This window comes from Zea mays, chromosome 1 (assembly GCF_902167145.1).
Source record: "Zea mays cultivar B73 chromosome 1, Zm-B73-REFERENCE-NAM-5.0, whole genome shotgun sequence".
NCBI classification, from domain to species: Eukaryota; Viridiplantae; Streptophyta; class Magnoliopsida; order Poales; family Poaceae; genus Zea; species Zea mays.
In genome coordinates, this window is record NC_050096.1 from 82663890 (window position 1) to 82684277 (window position 20388).

Sequence of the window (20388 nt, forward strand, 5' to 3'; positions counted from 1 at the left end):
AAATCTAGAGCAAAGGTATGTTTCTAAGTCTTAGTACATTGGTTTTGTGTACTAATATACTTGTCTAAGTATCAGAAACAGGAAGAAGAAGAAAAGAGGAGAGTTGGCTGTGTACAGCCAAGAGGCTGTTTCGGTCTGGGGCACCGGACTGTCCGGTGGTGCACCGGACAGTGTCCGGTGTGCCAGGTTGCCTCGACCGAAGTGGCCGCCCTCGGGAATTCGCCGACGGCGTATGGCTAAAATTCACCGGACTGTCCGGTGTGCACCGGACTGTCCGGTGAGCCAACGGTCGGCCGGGCCAACGGTCGGCCGCGCGATCTGCGCGGGACACGTGGCCGAGCCAACGGTCGGAAGGGGGCACCGGACTGTCCGGTGTGCACCGGACATGTCCGGTGCGCCAACGGCTCCCGCATCTGCCAACGGTCGACTGCGCTGTTTAAGGAAGGAAATCGGGCACCGGACAGTGTCCGGTGTGCACCGGACTGTCCGGTGCGCCCGACGACAGAAGGCAAAGATGGCCTTCCTGGTTTGTTCTCAACGGCTCCTAGCTGCCTTGGGGCTATAAAAGGGACCCCTAGGCGCATGGAGGAGAACACCAAGCATTCCTACAACATTCCTAAGCACCAAGACATCGATCTCGCGCATTCGTTTCATTGTGATAGCATATAGAGCTCTTGTGGAGTTGTGAACTCTTTGAGTTGTGTTGCGAGCTCTTGTTGCGACTTGTGTGCATGTTGTTGCTCTGATCTTTTGAAGTCTTGTGTGCGTTGCTCATTCCCCCTTGCTCTGTGTTTCTTTGTGAACTTCAATTGTAAGGGCGAGAGGCTCCAAGTTGTGGAGATTCCTCGCAAACGGGATTGAGAAAAAGCAAGCAAAACACCGTGGTATTCAAGTGGGTCTTTGGACCGCTTGAGAGGGGTTGATTGCAACCCTCGTCCGTTGGGACGCCACAACGTGGAGTAGGCAAGCGTTGGTCTTGGCCGAACCACGGGATAAACCACTGTGTCATCTCTGTGTTTGATCTCTTGTGGTATTGTGTTTTGTCGAGACTCCTCTCTAGCCACTTGGCAATTATTGTGCTAACCCTTAACAAGTTTTTGTGGCTATAAGTTTAAGTTTCACAGGATCACCTATTCACCCCCCCCCTCTAGGTGCTCTCAATTGGTATCAAAGCCGTTCTCTTCAAGAAAGGGACTAACCGCCCGAAGAGATGGATCCTAAGGGGAAGGGAATCGTGATCAACAACAAGGAAAAGGAGTCCTTCGTCAACGAGCCAAAAGATGACAAATCCAACGACTCTGGCTCGGGCCACAGACGTAAAGATGGGAAGAAGAAAAAGACAAGACGTATCAAGGAGATCGTCTACTACGACAGCGACGAGTCTACTTCTTCCCACAAGGACGACGACTACGACAAACAAAAGACGGTTAACTCGAACTTTTCTTTTGATTATTCGCGCATTCCGCACAGCTCAAATGCTCATTTGCTCCCCATTCCACTTGGCAAGCCTCCTCACTTTGATGGAGAGGACTACGGATTTTGGAGTCACAAAATACGTACACACTTATTTTCTCTCCATCCAAGCATTTGGGAGATTGTGGAAAGTGGAATGAAATTTGATAGCTCGGATAGTCCTTCATTCATTAATGAACAGATCCATAAAAATGCACAAGCTACTACTGTGTTGCTAGCCTCTTTGTGCAGGGACGAGTATCACAAGGTGAGCGGCTTGGACAATGCCAAGCAGATTTGGGACACCCTCAAGATCTCTCATGAGGGGAATGATGTCACCTTACTCACCAAGATGGAGTTGGTGGAGGGCGAGCTCGGACGATTCGCGATGATAAGGGGCGAGGAGCCGACGCAAACATACAACCGGCTCAAGATCCTTATCAACAAAATAAGGAGCTACGGAAGCACGCGATGGACGGATCACGACGTCGTCCGCTTAATGCTAAGGTCATTCACCGTTCTTGATCCTCATCTCGTGAACAATATTCGTGAGAATCCCAGGTACACGAAGATGACGCTCGAGGAGGTACTCGGAAAATTCGTAAGCGGGCGGATGATGATCAAGGAGGCAAGATACGTGGACGACGCCTTGAATGGACCGATCAACGAACCTCAACCCCTTGCTCTCAAGGCAACAAGAAGCAAGGAGGCGCTACCTAGCAGGGTGGCACAAATTGAGGCAGCCGGACTTAATGATGAAGAGATGGCCCTCATCATCAAAAGATTCAAGACGGCGCTTAAAGGTCGCAAGGGACAGCCAAGCAAGACCAAAGCCAAGGGGAAGCGTTCGTGCTTCAAATGCGGTAAGCTTGGTCATTTTATTGCTAACTGTCCCGACAATGATAGTGATCAGGACCAAGGGAACAAGAGGGAGAAGAAGAAGAATTATAAGAAGGCAAAGGGCGAGGCTCATCTTGGCAAGGAGTGGGATTCAGACTGCTCCTCGTCTGACTCCGACAATGAGGGACTCGCCGCCACTGCATTCAACAAGTCATCCCTCTTCCCCAACGAGCGTCACACTTGCCTCATGGCAAGAGAGAAGAAGGTAATCACTCGTAATGATGTCACTTATGATTCTTCTAGTGACGATGAGTCTAGTGATGATGAAATAGATTACTCTAGTTTGTTCAAGGGATTAGATAGAAATAAAATTGATAAAATCAATGAATTGATTGATGCCTTGAATGAAAAGGATAGGCTTTTAGAAAAGCAAGAGGATTTGTTGTATGATGAACATGATAAGTTTGTAGAGGCACAAAAATCCTATGCTTTAGAAGTTAAAAGAAATGAAGTGCTTTCTAGTGAATTATCTTCATGTCATGAAAACATTGCTACTTTAAAGAGTGTTAATGATGACTTAAATACTAAACTAGAAGTAGCTAGTAAATCAACATCATGTGTAGAAATTGTTGAAACGTGCACTAGGTGTAAAGATCTTAATGTTGATGCTTGTAGTAAACATCTAGTTTCAATTTCTAAATTGAATGATGAAGTGGCTAGTCTTAATGCTCAACTTAAGGCTAGCAAAAGCGAATTTGATAAGCTAAAATTTGCAAGGGATGCCTACACGATTGGTAGACACCCCTCAATTAAGGATGGACTTGGCTTCAAAAGGGAAGCCAAGAACTTAACAAGCCATAAGGCTCCCATTCCCGCTAAGGAGAAAGGGAAGGCCCCTATGGCTACTAGTGCTAAAAAGAACCATGCCTGTTTGTATCATGATAGGAAAAATACTAGAAATGCTTTTAGAAGTTATGATGCCTTTGATTCACATGCTTATGATTCTTATGCTATGACTGCTTCTAGTTCTCATGTTGTGCATGATAGAAAGGTTGGTAGAAGAAATGTTATTCACAATATGCCTAGGAGAAATGTTGTTAATGCTCATAGGAAAGTTCATGGACCTTCTACAATTTATCATGCCCTAAATGCTTCCTTTGCTATTTGTAGAAAGGATAGGAAAATAGTTGCTAGGAAGTTAGGGGCAAAATGCAAGGGAGACAAAACTTGCATTTGGGTCCCTAAGGAAATTTGCACTAACCTTGTAGGACCCAACAAGAGTTGGGTACCTAAGTCCCAAGCCTAAATTTGCCTTGCAGGTTTATGCATCCGGGGGTTCAAGCTGGATTATCGACAGCGGATGCACAAACCATATGACGGGGGAGAAGAAGATGTTCACTTCCTACGTCAAGAATAAGGATTCCCAAGATTCAATTATATTCGGTGATGGGAATCAAGGCAAGGTAAAAGGGTTAGGTAAAATTGCAATTTCTAATGAGCATTCCATCTCTAATGTATTTTTAGTGGAGAGTCTTGGATATAATTTGCTATCTGTTAGTCAATTATGTCATATGGGATATAACTGTCTATTTACAAATGTAGATGTGTTTGTCTTTAGAAGAAGTGATGGTTCACTAGCTTTTAAGGGTGTATTAGACGGCAAACTTTATTTAGTTGATTTTGCAAAAGAAGAGGCCGGTCTAGATGCATGCTTAATAGCTAAGACTAGCATGGGCTGGCTGTGGCATCGCCGCTTAGCACATGTGGGGATGAAGAACCTTCACAAGCTTCTAAAGGGAGAACATGTGATAGGTTTAACTAACGTGCAATTCGAAAAAGATAGACCTTGTGCAGCTTGTCAAGCAGGTAAACAAGTGGGAGGAGCGCATCACGGCAAGAATGTGATGACCACTTCAAGACCCCTGGAGCTGCTGCATATGGACCTCTTCGGACCTGTCGCCTATCTGAGCATAGGAGGGAGTAAGTATGGTTTAGTTATTGTTGATGACTTTTCCCGCTTCACTTGGGTGTTCTTTTTGCAGGATAAGTCTGAAACCCAAGGGACCCTCAAGCGCTTCCTCAGGAGAGCTCAAAATGAGTTTGAGCTCAAGGTGAAGAAGATAAGGAGCGACAATGGGTCCGAGTTCAAGAACCTTCAAGTGGAGGAGTTCCTTGAGGAGGAAGGGATCAAGCACGAGTTCTCTGCTCCCTACACACCACAGCAAAATGGTGTGGTAGAGAGGAAGAACAGGACGCTAATCGATATGGCGAGGACAATGCTTGGAGAATTCAAGACCCCCGAGTGTTTTTGGTCGGAAGCCGTGAACACGGCTTGCCACGCCATCAACAGGGTCTACCTTCATCGCCTCCTCAAGAAGACTTCGTATGAGCTACTAACCGGTAACAAACCCAATGTATCTTACTTTCGTGTATTTGGGAGCAAGTGCTACATTCTAGTGAAAAAGGGTAGAAATTCTAAGTTTGCTCCCAAAGCTGTAGAAGGGTTTTTGTTAGGTTATGACTCAAATACAAAGGCGTATAGAGTCTTCAACAAATCATCGGGTTTGGTTGAAGTCTCTAGCGACGTTGTATTTGATGAGACTAATGGCTCTCCAAGAGAGCAAGTTGTTGATTGTGATGATGTAGATGAAGAAGATGTTCCGACGGCCGCTATACGAACCATGGCGATTGGAGAAGTGCGGCCACAGGAACAAGATGAACGAGATCAACCTTCTTCCTCAACTATGGTGCATCCCCCAACCGAAGATGACGAACAGGTACCTCAAGTGGAGGCGCTTGATCAAGGGGGAGCACAAGATGATCAAGTGATGGAGGAAGAAGCGCAACCGGCACCTCCAACCCAAGTTCGAGCGATGATTCAAAGGGATCATCCCGTCGACCAAATTCTGGGTGATATTAGCAAGGGAGTAACTACTCGATCTCGATTAGTTAATTTTTGTGAGCATTACTCCTTTGTCTCTTCTATTGAGCCTTTCAGGGTAGAGGAGGCCTTGCTAGATCCGGATTGGGTATTGGCCATGCAGGAGGAACTCAACAACTTCAAACGCAATGAAGTTTGGACACTGGTGCCTCGTCCCAAGCAAAATGTTGTGGGAACCAAGTGGGTGTTCCGCAACAAACAGGACGAGCACGGGGTGGTGACAAGGAACAAGGCTCGACTTGTGGCAAAAGGTTATGCCCAAGTCGCAGGTTTGGACTTTGAGGAGACGTTTGCTCCTGTGGCTAGGCTAGAATCAATTCGTATCTTGCTAGCATATGCCGCTCACCATTCTTTCAGGTTGTACCAAATGGATGTGAAGAGCGCTTTCCTCAACGGGCCAATCAAGGAGGAGGTGTACGTGGAGCAACCCCCTGGCTTCGAGGATGAACGGTACCCCGACCACGTGTGTAAGCTCTCTAAGGCGCTCTATGGACTTAAGCAAGCCCCAAGAGCATGGTATGAATGCCTTAGAGACTTTTTAATTGCTAATGCTTTCAAGGTTGGGAAAGCCGATCCAACTCTTTTTACAAAGACATGTGATGGTGACTTGTTTGTGTGCCAAATTTATGTCGATGACATAATATTTGGTTCTACTAACCAAAAGTCTTGTGAAGAGTTTAGCAGGGTGATGACGCAGAAATTCGAGATGTCGATGATGGGCGAGTTGAACTACTTCCTTGGGTTCCAAGTGAAGCAACTCAAGGACGGCACCTTCATCTCACAAACAAAGTACACGCAAGATCTGCTAAAGCGGTTTGGGATGAAGGACGCCAAGCCCGCAAAGACTCCGATGGGGACCGACGGACACACCGACCTCAACAAAGGAGGTAAGTCCGTTGATCAAAAAGCATACCGGTCAATGATAGGTTCTTTGCTTTACTTATGTGCTAGTAGACCAGATATTATGCTTAGCGTATGCATGTGTGCTAGATTTCAATCCGATCCTAAGGAGTGTCACTTAGTGGCGGTAAAGCGAATTCTTAGATATTTGGTTGCTACGCCTTGCTTCGGGCTCTGGTATCCAAAGGGGTCTACCTTTGACTTAGTTGGATACTCAGACTCCGACTATGCTGGATGTAAGGTCGATAGGAAGAGTACATCGGGGACGTGCCAATTCTTAGGAAGGTCCCTGGTGTCATGGAACTCTAAGAAACAAACCTCCGTTGCCCTATCCACCGCTGAGGCCGAGTACGTTGTCGCAGGTCAGTGTTGCGCGCAACTGCTTTGGATGAGGCAAACCCTCCGGGACTTTGGCTACAATCTGAGCAAAGTCCCACTCCTATGTGATAATGAGAGTGCTATCCGCATGGCGGAGAATCCTGTTGAGCACAGCCGCACAAAGCACATAGACATCCAGCATCACTTTTTGAGAGACCACCAGCAAAAGGGAGATATCGAAGTGTTTCATGTTAGCACCGAGAACCAGCTAGCCGATATCTTCACTAAGCCTCTAGATGAGAAGACCTTTTGCAAGTTGCGTAGTGAGCTAAATGTCTTAGATTCGCGGAACCTGGATTGAATTGTAGCATACATGTATTTATGCTTTTGATCATGTTCCTTTTTGCATTTTGTTGCTTATTATGGTGCTCAAGTTGTACAAACACTCCCTGGACCTCACAAGTCCGTTGCAAAGTGATGCACATGTTTAGGGGGAGATGTGTTACAACTTGACCCTTTGAGACTAACCATGTGCTTGAGTTTGATGATTTAGTCTCGAAGGAGGATTGAAAGGGAAAAGGTGGACTTGGACCATGAAAGACTTCCACTGCACTCCGATGAGAGGGTAACTTATTACAAGTTCATCTTTAGACTCTTATTGCCTCTTTATATTCTTATTGAAGATTTTGGTGAGGCAATGGGGTTAAAGGGCCAAGATTGGTCCCGTTTTGGTGCTTGATGCCAAAGGGGGAGAAAATAAAGGCCAAAGCGATAAATGGATCAGCTACCACTTGAGAGATTTTGAAAATAGTAGAATAGAGTTTTTGTTTTGTCAAACTCTTTTATTGTCTCTTATTGTCTCTCTTGTCAAAAGTTGGCTTCTTGTGGGGAGAAGTATTGATTATGGGAAATAGGGGGAGTTTTTGAAATCTTTGATCAATCTCTTTTGGAATGACTCTCTTTATGCTTCAACCTGTGTGTTTGACTTAGAGATAGAGAGTTGAGTTTGATTTGCAAAAACAAACCAAGTGGTGGCATAGAGTGATCCATATATGTCAAAATTGAATCAAAATCAATTTGAGTTTTATTTGAAGTGATTTTGCACTTGTTCTAGTTGCTTTATGTTGTGTTGGCATAAATCACCAAAAAGGGGGAGATTGAAAGGGAAATGTGCCCTTGGGCCATTTCTAAGTATTTTGGTGATTGAGTGTCAACACAAGTGCTTAAATGTGAATCAATGCCCATGGATGAACAAAGTGCAAATCTAGAGCAAAGGTATGTTTCTAAGTCTTAGTACATTGGTTTTGTGTACTAATATACTTGTCTAAGTATCAGAAACAGGAAGAAGAAGAAAAGAGGAGAGTTGGCTGTGTACAGCCAAGAGGCTGTTTCGGTCTGGGGCACCGGACTGTCCGGTGGTGCACCGGACAGTGTCCGGTGGTGCACCGGACAGTGTCCGGTGTGCCAGGTTGCCTCGACCGAAGTGGCCGCCCTCGGGAATTCGCCGACGGCGTACGGCTAAAATTCACCGGACTGTCCGGTGTGCACCGGACTGTCCGGTGAGCCAACGGTCGGCCGGGCCAACGGTCGGCCGCGCGATCTGCACGGGACACGTGGCCGAGCCAACGGTCGGAAGGGGGCACCGGACTGTCCGGTGTGCACCGGACATGTCCGGTGCGCCAACGGCTCCCGCATCTGCCAACGGTCGACTGCGCTGTTTAAGGAAGGAAATCGGGCACCGGACAGTGTCCGGTGTGCACCGGACTGTCCGGTGCGCCCGACGACAGAAGGCAAAGATGGCCTTCCTGGTTTGTTCTCAACGGCTCCTAGCTGCCTTGGGGCTATAAAAGGGACCCCTAGGCGCATGGAGGAGAACACCAAGCATTCCTACAACATTCCTAAGCACCAAGACATCGATCTCGCGCATTCGTTTCATTGTGATAGCATATAGAGCTCTTGTGGAGTTGTGAACTCTTTGAGTTGTGTTGCGAGCTCTTGTTGCGACTTGTGTGCGTGTTGTTGCTCTGATCTTTTGAAGTCTTGTGTGCGTTGCTCATTCCCCCTTGCTCTGTGTTTCTTTGTGAACTTCAATTGTAAGGGCGAGAGGCTCCAAGTTGTGGAGATTCCTCGCAAACGGGATTGAGAAAAAGCAAGCAAACACCGTGGTATTCAAGTGGGTCTTTGGACCGCTTGAGAGGGGTTGATTGCAACCCTCGTCTGTTGGGACGCCACAACGTGGAGTAGGCAAGCGTTGGTCTTGGCCGAACCACGGGATAAACCACTGTGTCATCTCTGTGTTTGATCTCTTGTGGTATTGTGTTTTGTCGAGACTCCTCTCTAGCCACTTGGCAATTATTGTGCTAACCCTTAACAAGTTTTTGTGGCTATAAGTTTAAGTTTCGCAGGATCACCTATTCACCCCCCCCCTCTAGGTGCTCTCAGGTATGTTCTTCATTACCTTTGTCCGAAAGTCATTATATCCTAAGGGAAATAATGCTTCAAAGGACGAAGGGCTTTAACGTTTAACGTTTTCTGTGTTGCCTTGTTCTTAACTCATAGCACTTGAGAACAAGTCCCCAACAGGAGCAAAGGACTTGAGAGTGTGCTGCCTATGGCGCACCGGACAGTGTCCGGTGTGCACTAGGCCCGCGCGCAAGCGAGCAGGCCACCCTCAGGAATTCTTTGGGTATGCTCCGCTATAATTCACCGGACTGTCTGGTGTGCACCGGACATGTCCGGTGAGCCAGCGGAGCAACGGTCACTACGCGTCAACGGTCGACTACAAAAGTGAACAGTGATGAATAGTGCGCGACAGAAGTCAGAGCAGCAAACTTAGAGGTCACCGGACAAGTCCGGTGTGGCACCGGACTGTCCGGTGCAACTACAGGACAAAGGTTCCAACGATCAACTCGCTCCAAACCCCAACGGGCGTGCTGACGTGGCACGCACCGGACAGTGAACTGTGACTGTCTGGTCCACCATCAGACTGTCCGGTGTGCCCATCGCTAGCAAAAACAGCCAACGGCTAGGAAGTGGTTGGAGGCTATAAATACCCCACAACCACCTCATTCATTAGTATCCAAGTTTTCTGAAGTTCCTATTAAATACAAGAGCAATAGCATTCACTCCAAGACACATTCCAAAGATCAAATCCTCTCCAAGTCCCAAAATCAACTCAACCACTTAGTGACTTGAGAGAGAGAGAGAGAGTTTTTTTGTTCATTTGTGCTCTTGTTGCTTGGATTGCCTTTCTCCTTCCCCATTCTTATTCTCTAAATGCTTTGTAAAGCTAGCAAGAGATGCCTAAGTGTGTGGTGGTCCTTATGGGGTCTTAGTGACCCGATTGATTAAGGAGAAGGCTCATCTGGTCTAAGTGACCGTTTGAGAGAGGGAAAGGGTTGAAATAGACCCGACCTTTGTGGCCTCCTCAACGGGGACTAGATTCTTTGGAACCAAACCTCGGTAAAACAAATCACCGTGTTCACTCGTGTTGATTTCCATTTGATTTGTTTGCCCTCTTTCCTCTCTCTAAAGTTTCCTTGCTAATATTGTTTTGAGTTTGCTCTCAAACGTCATCCGCATCATTTGAGCAACTCTTAGCAAGAGAAACAATCTTCCACACTTGAATTTAATTCTAATGCTAACCCCGGCCTTAGTGCAAGTTTAAGTTTAAAAATTTCAGGTTTCGCCTATTCACCCCCCTCTAGGTGACTTTCACAACTCTCAATTGGTATAACCCTTCACTCATGTTGTGGGGGAGAAAGTATTAGGCCCCAAAAGGGGAGAAGTATAAGGGTTCTCAAGTTCTCCGTTCTTGGCGATTAATGCCAAAGGGGGAGAAAGTATTAAGCCCAAAGCAAAAGGACCGCACCACCATTTCAAAATTTCAAACCGCACCACCATTTCAAATTTTCAAAACCTAAAGGAAGAAATTTCAATTGGTATTTCTCTTGGTATCTCAAAATTTTTCAATTGGTATCTCTTTTGGTTTCAAAATTTCACTAAGTATAAGAATTTCAATTGGTTTAATTTCATTTGGTAACTATTCCAAAAAGAGAAATGTGGCAGAACCGCCCAGATTATTCCAGCTTAAGTGCCCAAGTCTCGCCTTAAAGATGACGACACACTTAAATCAGAATAAACTGTCGATCCCTCGGATCTAGTCTGATAAAGCCACTTACCAAGGATCGAATACCACTAGCTCACTCGAAGGTGAGGCACAGAGAAATACAATAAAGCATAATACCACAAATTTAAGAAGTATTAGTAGTGATTACATTATCGGAGTTTCAAAAATAGTAACCATAATTTTTAATGCAGCGGAAATAACTAATGGAGAAAACTGAGTAACATGGTGAAGCCTGGCCACGCTACTCCTCCTGGTCCTCTCCTGCGAAAGCAGTAACCCACTTGACCATCTATCCCGGTGGCAGGGATGAAGGCCAAGTCACACCATCAACCAAATCAAGGAGGTACCTGCAAAAATTATACCACAAGCAAGGCTGAGTATACTAATACTCAGCTAGACTTACCCGGTGTGAGGAGTCTACTCCTCTACCTCTAGACCATGAAGCTGTTTGGCTGAGGGGTTTGGTTTGCCAAAAGCACTAGCTGAGTCTAAAAACAGTTTTAGCTTTTCCAGTTCTAGCATATTTAATTAAGCTAGGCTTGCTCCTTTCTAAGCATACATGGTAACAATCATTTAGTGCAATCAACATCTTTTGCCAGTATCCTCATTTTCACTTATTACTCAATACAGTACAATGGATCAAGCAGTCTCATTAGCTGCAAGAAGCAAACAATTCGAATCGAGTTTTAACCTTGCAAGGTAAACCTAAACACATGACATGTAGGGGCACTCCGCCCCCACACGCGTCAACCGTCCCCATCGATCCCCCGTTCACGGCCATGACTCACGGCCTTGGCGTACAATGCTCCAATTGTCCCGGGCTACCGCCGTGCAATGGCCGCACTTGTACCCACCATAATCCGATATGGGAGACTCCGTCTCAGGTCCAGTGAGGGGTAAAGTCCGCGTCCGGCTTCACTCAGGTACTAGGCTTACCGGTTACCATATTTTCTAACATGTGTTTAGTACGTTCAAACGCTTAACACATGTATCCGCACGTTAATCCTTATTCCAATTTCGTCTCGTAGGCAGCGCATCCCCATGGATCTGTGTCCACAGACCATCATCATTCTGTATAAAAAATGGATACAACCAATTCCTGACCTCGCGCGAGTGCTAGAAAAATCACTCGACTTCTATCGAGATCCCTAATTAGCAAAGCAGCTACTCGACCTAGCATACTAGTATCCATCTCAAAAAGGAATCCTGAGTTTATGCAACTAGGGTTTCAAGCAACTCCTATACTTAAGTGCACATTACGAACCTACAAACATTAAGTGTAGTAAAATATCATATATAAACGGTTATGCATAAAACCAGGGCTTGCCTGGAATCCAACACTAGATAGTGTTTGCTATATGACACTCACTTAGCGAGCATCCACTGGTTAAGTCCATCATTCTTTGGGTCATCCACCATCTGTATCTTGTGGTTGGCACCACATCACTTGCACGATCATCATCTCTCGATCCTAAATGAGATGCAAGATGCATATGTATGAATATAATGAAGATATACAATGACACACAATAGCGAGCTAGATATAAGGCGCAAGACACGGTACCACCAACGATCATACGTAGGTGCTAATTAGCCATACGTTATTGACCTACGAATTTAACACTACTAAGAAACCGACAAACACTATCATATATATAGCCACCACAAACACGACATCACGAGTACAAGCATTTATTTAATTGGATACGGCTTTTCATTAGTTCTTCCATTGATCGCACAAAAGCATCCCAGACAACACAAGTTCAATAGAGGACATAAACATCAATGTCTATGGAACTCCTATATCACAATCAACTAGAGAAAGAAATATATAAAACATGACACACATGCAATGTTAAGCTTAGTCATGACAAATCTACATTAATTAAGTGCTAACCAAACATTTTTAGCAAAAAGGGTGAACTAAACAATCAAATGAGCACTTGCAGATTTTTGGACAGCAACACAGTAGTTACTTGTTTTAATCATAACTCTTCAAATATTAATCCAAAAATAACAAACTAGAACTTTCTGGAAAGCTTAAAAAGTGCTCTACAACTTTGGTATTTTTACCTCAACATGATTCAATACTTATCAAGGACAAAAAGTGCTAACATGACAGCTCTGTCCAGATTTGGACAGATTCAGAATTGCGACTTCAAAAATTCATAACTAGAGACTCAGGTTGATTTCCATTTGATCTTAGACTTTCTGGAAAGATAATTAAATTGTCTACCAATCATTTGTAAACAACCCAGGTTGATTTAAAGCGTATCAAGGTTAAAAGACACTAGGAAGACTTTGCTGTCCAGATTTGGATAGATTCAGTCTTCCTACTTCAAACACCTATAACTTAATCTTCAGACCACAAAAAGAGTGATCCAAGACTTTTTGGAAAGCTTAGCAAAAGTAATACATAAATTTTATAATCATCAAGAAGTGATTCTATGTTTAACCAATTCAAACAATATAGTCTTCGAAATCTGTTCTGACAGTGGATAGGATTCAATAACCATCTTATAAAATTTATAACTCTCCAACTATCAGGTTTATTGTCATAAAACTTTAACACCAGTATGATAAGAAAATTATCTACAACTTTCTTATAATTGACAAGGACTGATTCTAAACTAAATTTAAGCAAACAATGCGATCTCTGAAATCTATACCGAAATTGGACAGATTCAATTACTGAACTTATGAAAAGCATAACATCTAAACGATCAGACTTATGACTGTCAAATTTTAACACAAGCAAGTTAATAAAGTTATCTACAACTTTTCTATATGACTTTTCTATAGAAAACATAATGTAGTTCATTAAACAGACAGCACGGCAAAAACAGTGTGTGCAGCCCAAAACAGCAACTAATAAATTTCAGCTCCTATTTACTTCAAGAATTTGCCATGTTCTATAGACTTGAATTACTCTAACACTTTACCATTTGTTAGAGTTAAAACAATCAAATGATGACCAACAAGTCGAATTACAAATTCTATTAAGTCATTTCGTGCGCTAGAATTACCACACACAATTAACAAACGCATCTACCACAATACTCGTACCTGGTACATATATGTATATCGATGCGCCCTTCACACACTAATTTGCATTTTAACTTAGACATCACATGAACACTACTACTTTTCATCTGCGACCATAACCATACGCATTTAGACCACAATAAGCAATTCATCGTGATTACGAGCTTAACCAAGGCCATTTAACAAGTCGGCTAACTAGAGCAACGACATAGCCCACCATACGACATACAAGTCACATAAAACACCATATTTTCGGAGATCTAGCATGAAAGAGCATTAACACATGGCATAAAACTCCATAGGACTACATTTTTACTACTAAAGGACCTAAGACGCTTATGTGCATATCTTACCGGATTGTTCTTCAATTTTAACAAGGACCAACTTATGAACGCTACTTGCTTCCAATAATTATTGGGCTGCGATAACGCTTATATAAGACCTCTAATCGATCAACCAGACATTTATTTATCCGATGGGCATGGAATGCAATAATTTATAAAGCGAAGCATCGATCCACATTTTTTTATTTATTTAAACTTAGTCTTCGCATCAAACAACACATCGCATATATTCCTATCAAAATATAAAAACATCTGAGTTCTTTTCTACTTTATTTTCTTCTCTACACTCTTCCATTCATACAATTATATTTTTCCCACACATATAAACATACATGCACAATATCGACCAATTACGTAAATAAAAACAAATCATGAATCACTCAAGACGAACAACCTGGCCGAAATCCGATTGGAGTTACGCATGCATCCCATCAGTTTAGGCTCTTTGCCGAGGAGCGATGCGCGAGGCGTGACGACGACAAGGGCTGCGAGCACGGCACAGTTTATTACACGATTTATTGGTGCGGTCATTTAATCGAACATGAAAAGCGCGGGACAGCGGGGTCTCACCACGGGTTTTGACGACGGCACGTAGGGACTGCGTAGACCTGGCGAAGCGAGATGCGGAGACGGTAGAACTGCGCAGATCGACGACGCAGCATGGGGCTATCCAAGCACCAACGGGACGGCGTGGGTCGGGGCTGCGCAGATCTGCGGTGGAGCTCGCTGCGCGGCGATGTCGGGACTGCTACTGTAGCCAGGAACCAGATTGAGGGGGGCTCGACGTGGGAGAGCACTCTCGTGCAGCCAAGGGGGGGCAGCAGGGGTGCGCGGTGGCTGATGTCGAGAAGGTGTTGCGGAGGTTGAAGGCAAGCATGAGGTGGAAGAGTGCGCCGTTGCTGCTACATGGCGTTGCACAGCGAGGCTCGACAAGGAAGGGAGCTTGTCGTCAAGTGCGCAGCGATAGGAATCGAGCGCGCGCCTAGAGGGAACGACGGTGTCCGGGCTTGGCCATAGCGGTAGAAGGGGTTGTTGCTCCTGCTGCGCCTTTTACCGAACACCCTGCAAGCGTGGCAGGGAAATCAACATAAGGGCAGTGTGCTGCGCTGCACGATGAGGGAGCGAGGGAGTAGCAGCGACGTCCTACGGCAATGCAAGGGAGGAGCTCACTGGGGATATGGTTAGGGGCGAGCTGCTGGAAGCTGCTGCCAGCCATGGGGAGGAGCAGCCATGGGAATTACCTGCGCCAGTAGGAGGAGGGGCGTCGGCTCCCAAACTTGCTGCACATTGGGGAAGACTGCAGGGGGAAAACTCTCCATGAGGGGAGAGGAAGGGAGCAGTGAGGAAGGGGCCGAGCAGGGGAGGGGCGCTGGCCATGGAGCTCCTGCTAGGCACCATCCATGGAAGAAGGGAAGAAGCATGGAGGAGGAAGAACTATGCTGGCTGCTACTGCCGTGAGGGAGAAGGAGACAGGGAGAGGGAAGCGTTGGACGAGCGAGAGGTAGAAGAACGCGTGTGTGTGCTAGCTTCGCGTACAAGAAGACATAGGGCGTTGCGCTTATCCTTTAAAGAGACCTGCTGGTGCGGCCATAGGCTAGGGAGAGCGGCGCGCTGGACACCATTGGCATGCTGGCTGGTGGCCAGGGCTTGCCCGGCGCTTGAGGCCAAGCACCACGCGACAGCCATGGCCACTGCAGCACGCAAGGTACGTGAGTTTGTCTTTTTTACATTCCAAAGGGTAAGAAGAAAATAGTACTAAATTAAAATCCACCCTTATAATTAATTATTGTTGTTTTATACTAAACACCGTGCATCCGTAACAAACGAGAAATGCGAAATTTTGGTAGAAATTCTAATCGATATTGCCTGAAAATAAAAATAATAAAAAAATACTCGCATTCTATTTGAAAAATGTTTTGACTTAAATTTGACCAATTTTGAATTGGACCTTTGTAGTTCGAACAGCAATTAAATTATGCAAGTAGTTCTATCTTAAAATTCTTGCCGCTTTTGTTCGTTCCAAATTTTAAGATTGTGATGCGTTATAGGTCTACGCCAGCGGTCCGGGTTATAAAATTCGAGTCTCCTAAATACGGTGTTGCATTTTGCTTATTAAGACAGGGACCAATTTAGCAAATAAGTAATTAGATCAAATATGAACGGTTATTACTCACTTCACATTTGTTCTTGTATTTTACTTTTTGATTCAGATCAGATATGGTGATATCAAGTTGGTTCGGATAAGACTTAATTAGAGATCGACACAACAGAAATCCCGCTTGCGAATACGGACTCGTATAAAATATTTGGACATGGATCGAAGGTCAAGGAAATCGGACTCGGACACAGATCGACTAACAATTGTCGAGAGTTCGAATAAGAGGAGTCTTAGGCGAGATTTATAAATCGAGGTTGATTATCGAGTTTGCATTCGTGCCGAGAAATAAAAGTTTTAACAGGCTCTAAATTCGGCCTTTCTAGAGATTGAAGAAATTCAAAATTTGGTGAAACCTTCACAAGTAACTTGATAAATGGAGATAAACATGATCCAGAAATAGAAATTTTCACTGAGCAATCTGAGATTAGGATAAATCTCCCGACATAACACAAAATAGACACCTGGGGTGTCACAGCCTTCCCTCCTTAACAGAATCTCGTCCTGAGATTCGAACAAATACTCTTAAGGGTAGAGAGGCATGTAACTCCCAAACGGTAGATGCCAATTCATGAGATGGTATTTTGAAGAGATACGGAAGATAGATTTTTGACAGAACATCGCGACATATTGAGACAAAATGCAGCAATCACTTTGAGAGAATGTTCACAAGAGATAGCACATTGGTATAGTTTCACAATGGATCACAACCATTAACCGTGATACCAGTGCGTGCCGAGCAGCTCAACCTTGTGTGCGCGCCCACAGGAAGCTCTCGGTTTCGTTGCGGCACCATCAGTCGTTAGTCATAACACCATTACCAAACGTAACCAATGAGAAATCCACATAGCACAGATAGATGGAACCCTTGAGAGTATGGCTCGAAAAATAAGATCATGACAGGAGTTGAAACATAGAATTATTGGCAAAACGAGCAACACATGAGAATCTTCTTCAACTCCATATACTCTTTTATGATCATCACGGAGATTATCAAGTCAGATATTTATATGAGAGTGGATATGAGGAGGAACCAACCACGAGATCAAGATTGGCAGCTTGTGGAGACATGAGAGAACTAAAGACAACAGCATAATCCATTAAACCAAATGGATACACTGCTTAGAGATAAAATCAATAAAATAGTGTCATGATCCTTGGAGAAGGGGGTATGAGAATGACCAGAATGAGAGATTTAAGCAATATCAACATCTGATACTTGAGAACAGGTTATAGCAGATAACCAGATAACGGGGCAGAATCATTAAAGGATCCGAAGATTTGGATGATAAGGCCACAACATGATTCATAAAGGTAAAGGTTACCAGATCCAGGTGAAAAGAGAGGTAGTCGTATGAGATCGATTAGGATGAGCAGCAGAAAGGTTATGAAGATTCGGGACAGAATCTATAGAAAGAAACATGGCTTTGATAGGGTTTGTGCAACTAGACACCAAACAAAAAAATTGACACAACAAGTGCACAAGGAGACTTGGGTTGGTCTAGCGGTCAAGCTATGGGGGGTCTACAAGCTGTGCAGCTGTAACTTCAAGGGTAAAACACACAAGGGTTAGAAAATACCAACACAAGCATGGAATTTTTTAAGAGGTTTTACTTGCTAAAATCAAGGTTGTTTGGAGGGGGTCTTTTCATGAGCAGAACGGACAATAACTTTTTTTGCAAAAAGGATTGAACAATTACAATACCACCTAGACAGCAAGGCAAGAGAACACATAACACAACTGTCACACCCGATTTTGGAAGGTAAACAGAATGCGAACCATGTACGTGCCAGGATCAGAAATTCACGTACACAGCTATTACATAAATGACTCATCATAGCACAATGCTTCGAATAACAATAAAGAGTAATTAATAATACGAAAGACTAGAGTCATTTACATAATATAATCAAAGTACATAGAATAGAAACATGGCCAACGTAAATAAACCCACCACAGGCAGCTGACTGGGGGAGGTCGCTAGCCTAATCCTCGAACTCGTCAAAGTCCTGGAACTCCTGGAGATCCGCCTCGACGCCTTCTTCTTTACCTGAGCATAGATTGCACCAAGGCAACCTGTTGTTTTGTGAAAACAAGGGTGAGTACACATCAACATACTCAGCAAATGTCCTGTTTGGCTAAGGTGGACTAGCTTTATATGGAGTTAAGCTCAAGCAGTTGCTTTTAGTTGGTTAGGTATTTATTATTAGTGGAAGCCAAGTTTTAGTAATAGCCAACCCGTGAGCCACTTCCTCCTCGAGGAACATCATGATCATCATCAAACCAAAACCATCAATAGAACCATAGTATCTCGAACCAGCAGTATCTCTAATCAAAGAGGATCCCAAGGCCGCTCATAACCGTGAGCACGGCTGATATATCAGTTTCTAACCCTCTGCAGAGGTAGCACACTTTACCCACGAGTCATGATTCCCTTTCTGCCCGGGGAGAGCTAATCCCCATTGACCACTACCTAGGTGGCCTGGCAGGGTATCACTACGTAGCCTTTACAAAGACTCCCCTGGTGCATAGCTGCTCGTTAGGTTTCGCCAGTCGTACAAACGCAGTACACCTCCCCAAGGTGGGTGACTAACAAAACCAAATCGAATGAACCTCTGCACCCCAACCTTGGCAGAGCGAGCACTACGCCTTGGCCCCATTGACGGCCTTTCCGGCAAAGCCAACTACACCCCCAGGTTCATCTAATTATTCAGCTAAGGGCGTCCCATTCCACCCTCATGGTTGCACTGTTATCCCGGGTGGTCACTCCACGGATAGGTCCTTACGGAGAGGTACTCAGGAAAAAGGCCTGAGCCCCCTAAAATATCACAAGATCATCCACAATATCAGGATAACAGTATCGTATCATAAATGTTCACATCATGTTCATTGATTAAGTTAAAGCAATAGCATGAAGCTAACCATAATATCCCAAAAGGTAATCAAGGGCAAGGTAAATAGAAAGCTAGTCAATCCTTAGGTTTCAATTAAGTAATGCGGGACAGTGAATTATAAGTAGATAGGACATAATGGATCAGAGGACACTCGCCTTCACCAACAGATGCTCAGGGCCTTCAACCTTGTAGAACTCGAAGAGCTGTATCACTTGGTCGCCAACGCTTGATCTTCGATCCCTCGAAGCTCAGAAACGGATCACAATCTATTCGCGACGCACAGCGAACATAAACAGGCACAAACAAACAAATATATATATATATGCATAAGAACATTACACCATTTAAATAAAATATAATAAAATATGCAAAACGAACTAGAGCGCGTTACTACAGTCACGCAAGAAAAAAGAAACGCGACAAGCGGAGCTACGGTCAAGAAGTTATCGCGTCTACACTAAACGAATATTAATCATAACATTTAGTTTGACCTAATTATATTAATCAATATTTATTTAAAATGAAACTAGAGCTATAGCATAGTTCTAATTAGCTGACCACACTAACAATTCTTACTTAAATAAGTAATTTAAATAACATCAGCGACAATAAGCGGGACGAATTAGCGGAGCGAGACGAAATACGTAACGCGTGAAACAGCACGACCACACGCGACCTAGCACGCAACGCACGAAACAGCGCGCGTGACGAGCGGAACGAGCACACCATCACGTGCGGAACAGCACGCGCGACAGATGAGAAAACTAAACAGGTGACACATTTATACTAAACACTTACTAAATATATAAAAATAAGTTAAGCTAAAATTAGCCAGGTTAATGTTTATTATAAAAGAGCGAGATAAACACTACACATTTAATCTAATTGAAATATTAGTCTAATAAATATTAGTCGAGTGAACCTTAAGCTAATTATCCAACATATATGACTTGACGAATTAACGTCACTAACATGAGTCTTTACAAGCGAAAACAAATTATTATCACGTGTAGACGTCGCGCGACACACGTACATGTCGTGTGTCAACGCGTGCGAGCAGCACGTGACACACGCAAAACAACTCGCACGACAGCGCGCGACTCGCACGAATCAACGCGACTATGCGCGCGAACAGCGTGATGACGCGCACACGATGTCGCGCGCGAATAACGACAAATAATTAATGACAAGTATTTCAGTTGGCATTAATCACGTTAATTGACATTTATATTAAAAACATGAGTTGAAACTACAGACTCGTTTTATTAAATTGTTATTTTATTAACCATCAATCGACCAATCATTTAATTACTTAGCTAAAACAAGTGTGGTGGCAACATATATTTAACGTGTGCACAAGATTGATACC

The 20388-nt window shown here is 44.2% G+C and overlaps 1 long non-coding RNA gene across 2 annotated transcripts; it reads right to left on the reverse strand.

The window, feature by feature from the left end:
- Nucleotides 1-10686: 10686 nt before the first annotated feature.
- Nucleotides 10687-15665, reverse strand: LOC103637378 (uncharacterized). 2 transcript variants are annotated; one of them, XR_558154.4, is made up of 4 exons: nt 14540-15644; nt 14364-14454; nt 11950-12051; nt 10687-10927 (listed from the first exon to the last, which is right to left on the reverse strand). It is a non-coding gene; the product is annotated as an uncharacterized lncRNA (long non-coding RNA). The 2 variants fall into 2 exon arrangements; XR_558153.4 differs by lacking the exons at nt 10687-10927; nt 11950-12051 and having other exon boundaries at nt 14127-14454; nt 14540-15665.
- Between the last annotated feature and the right edge of the window lie 4723 nt (nt 15666-20388).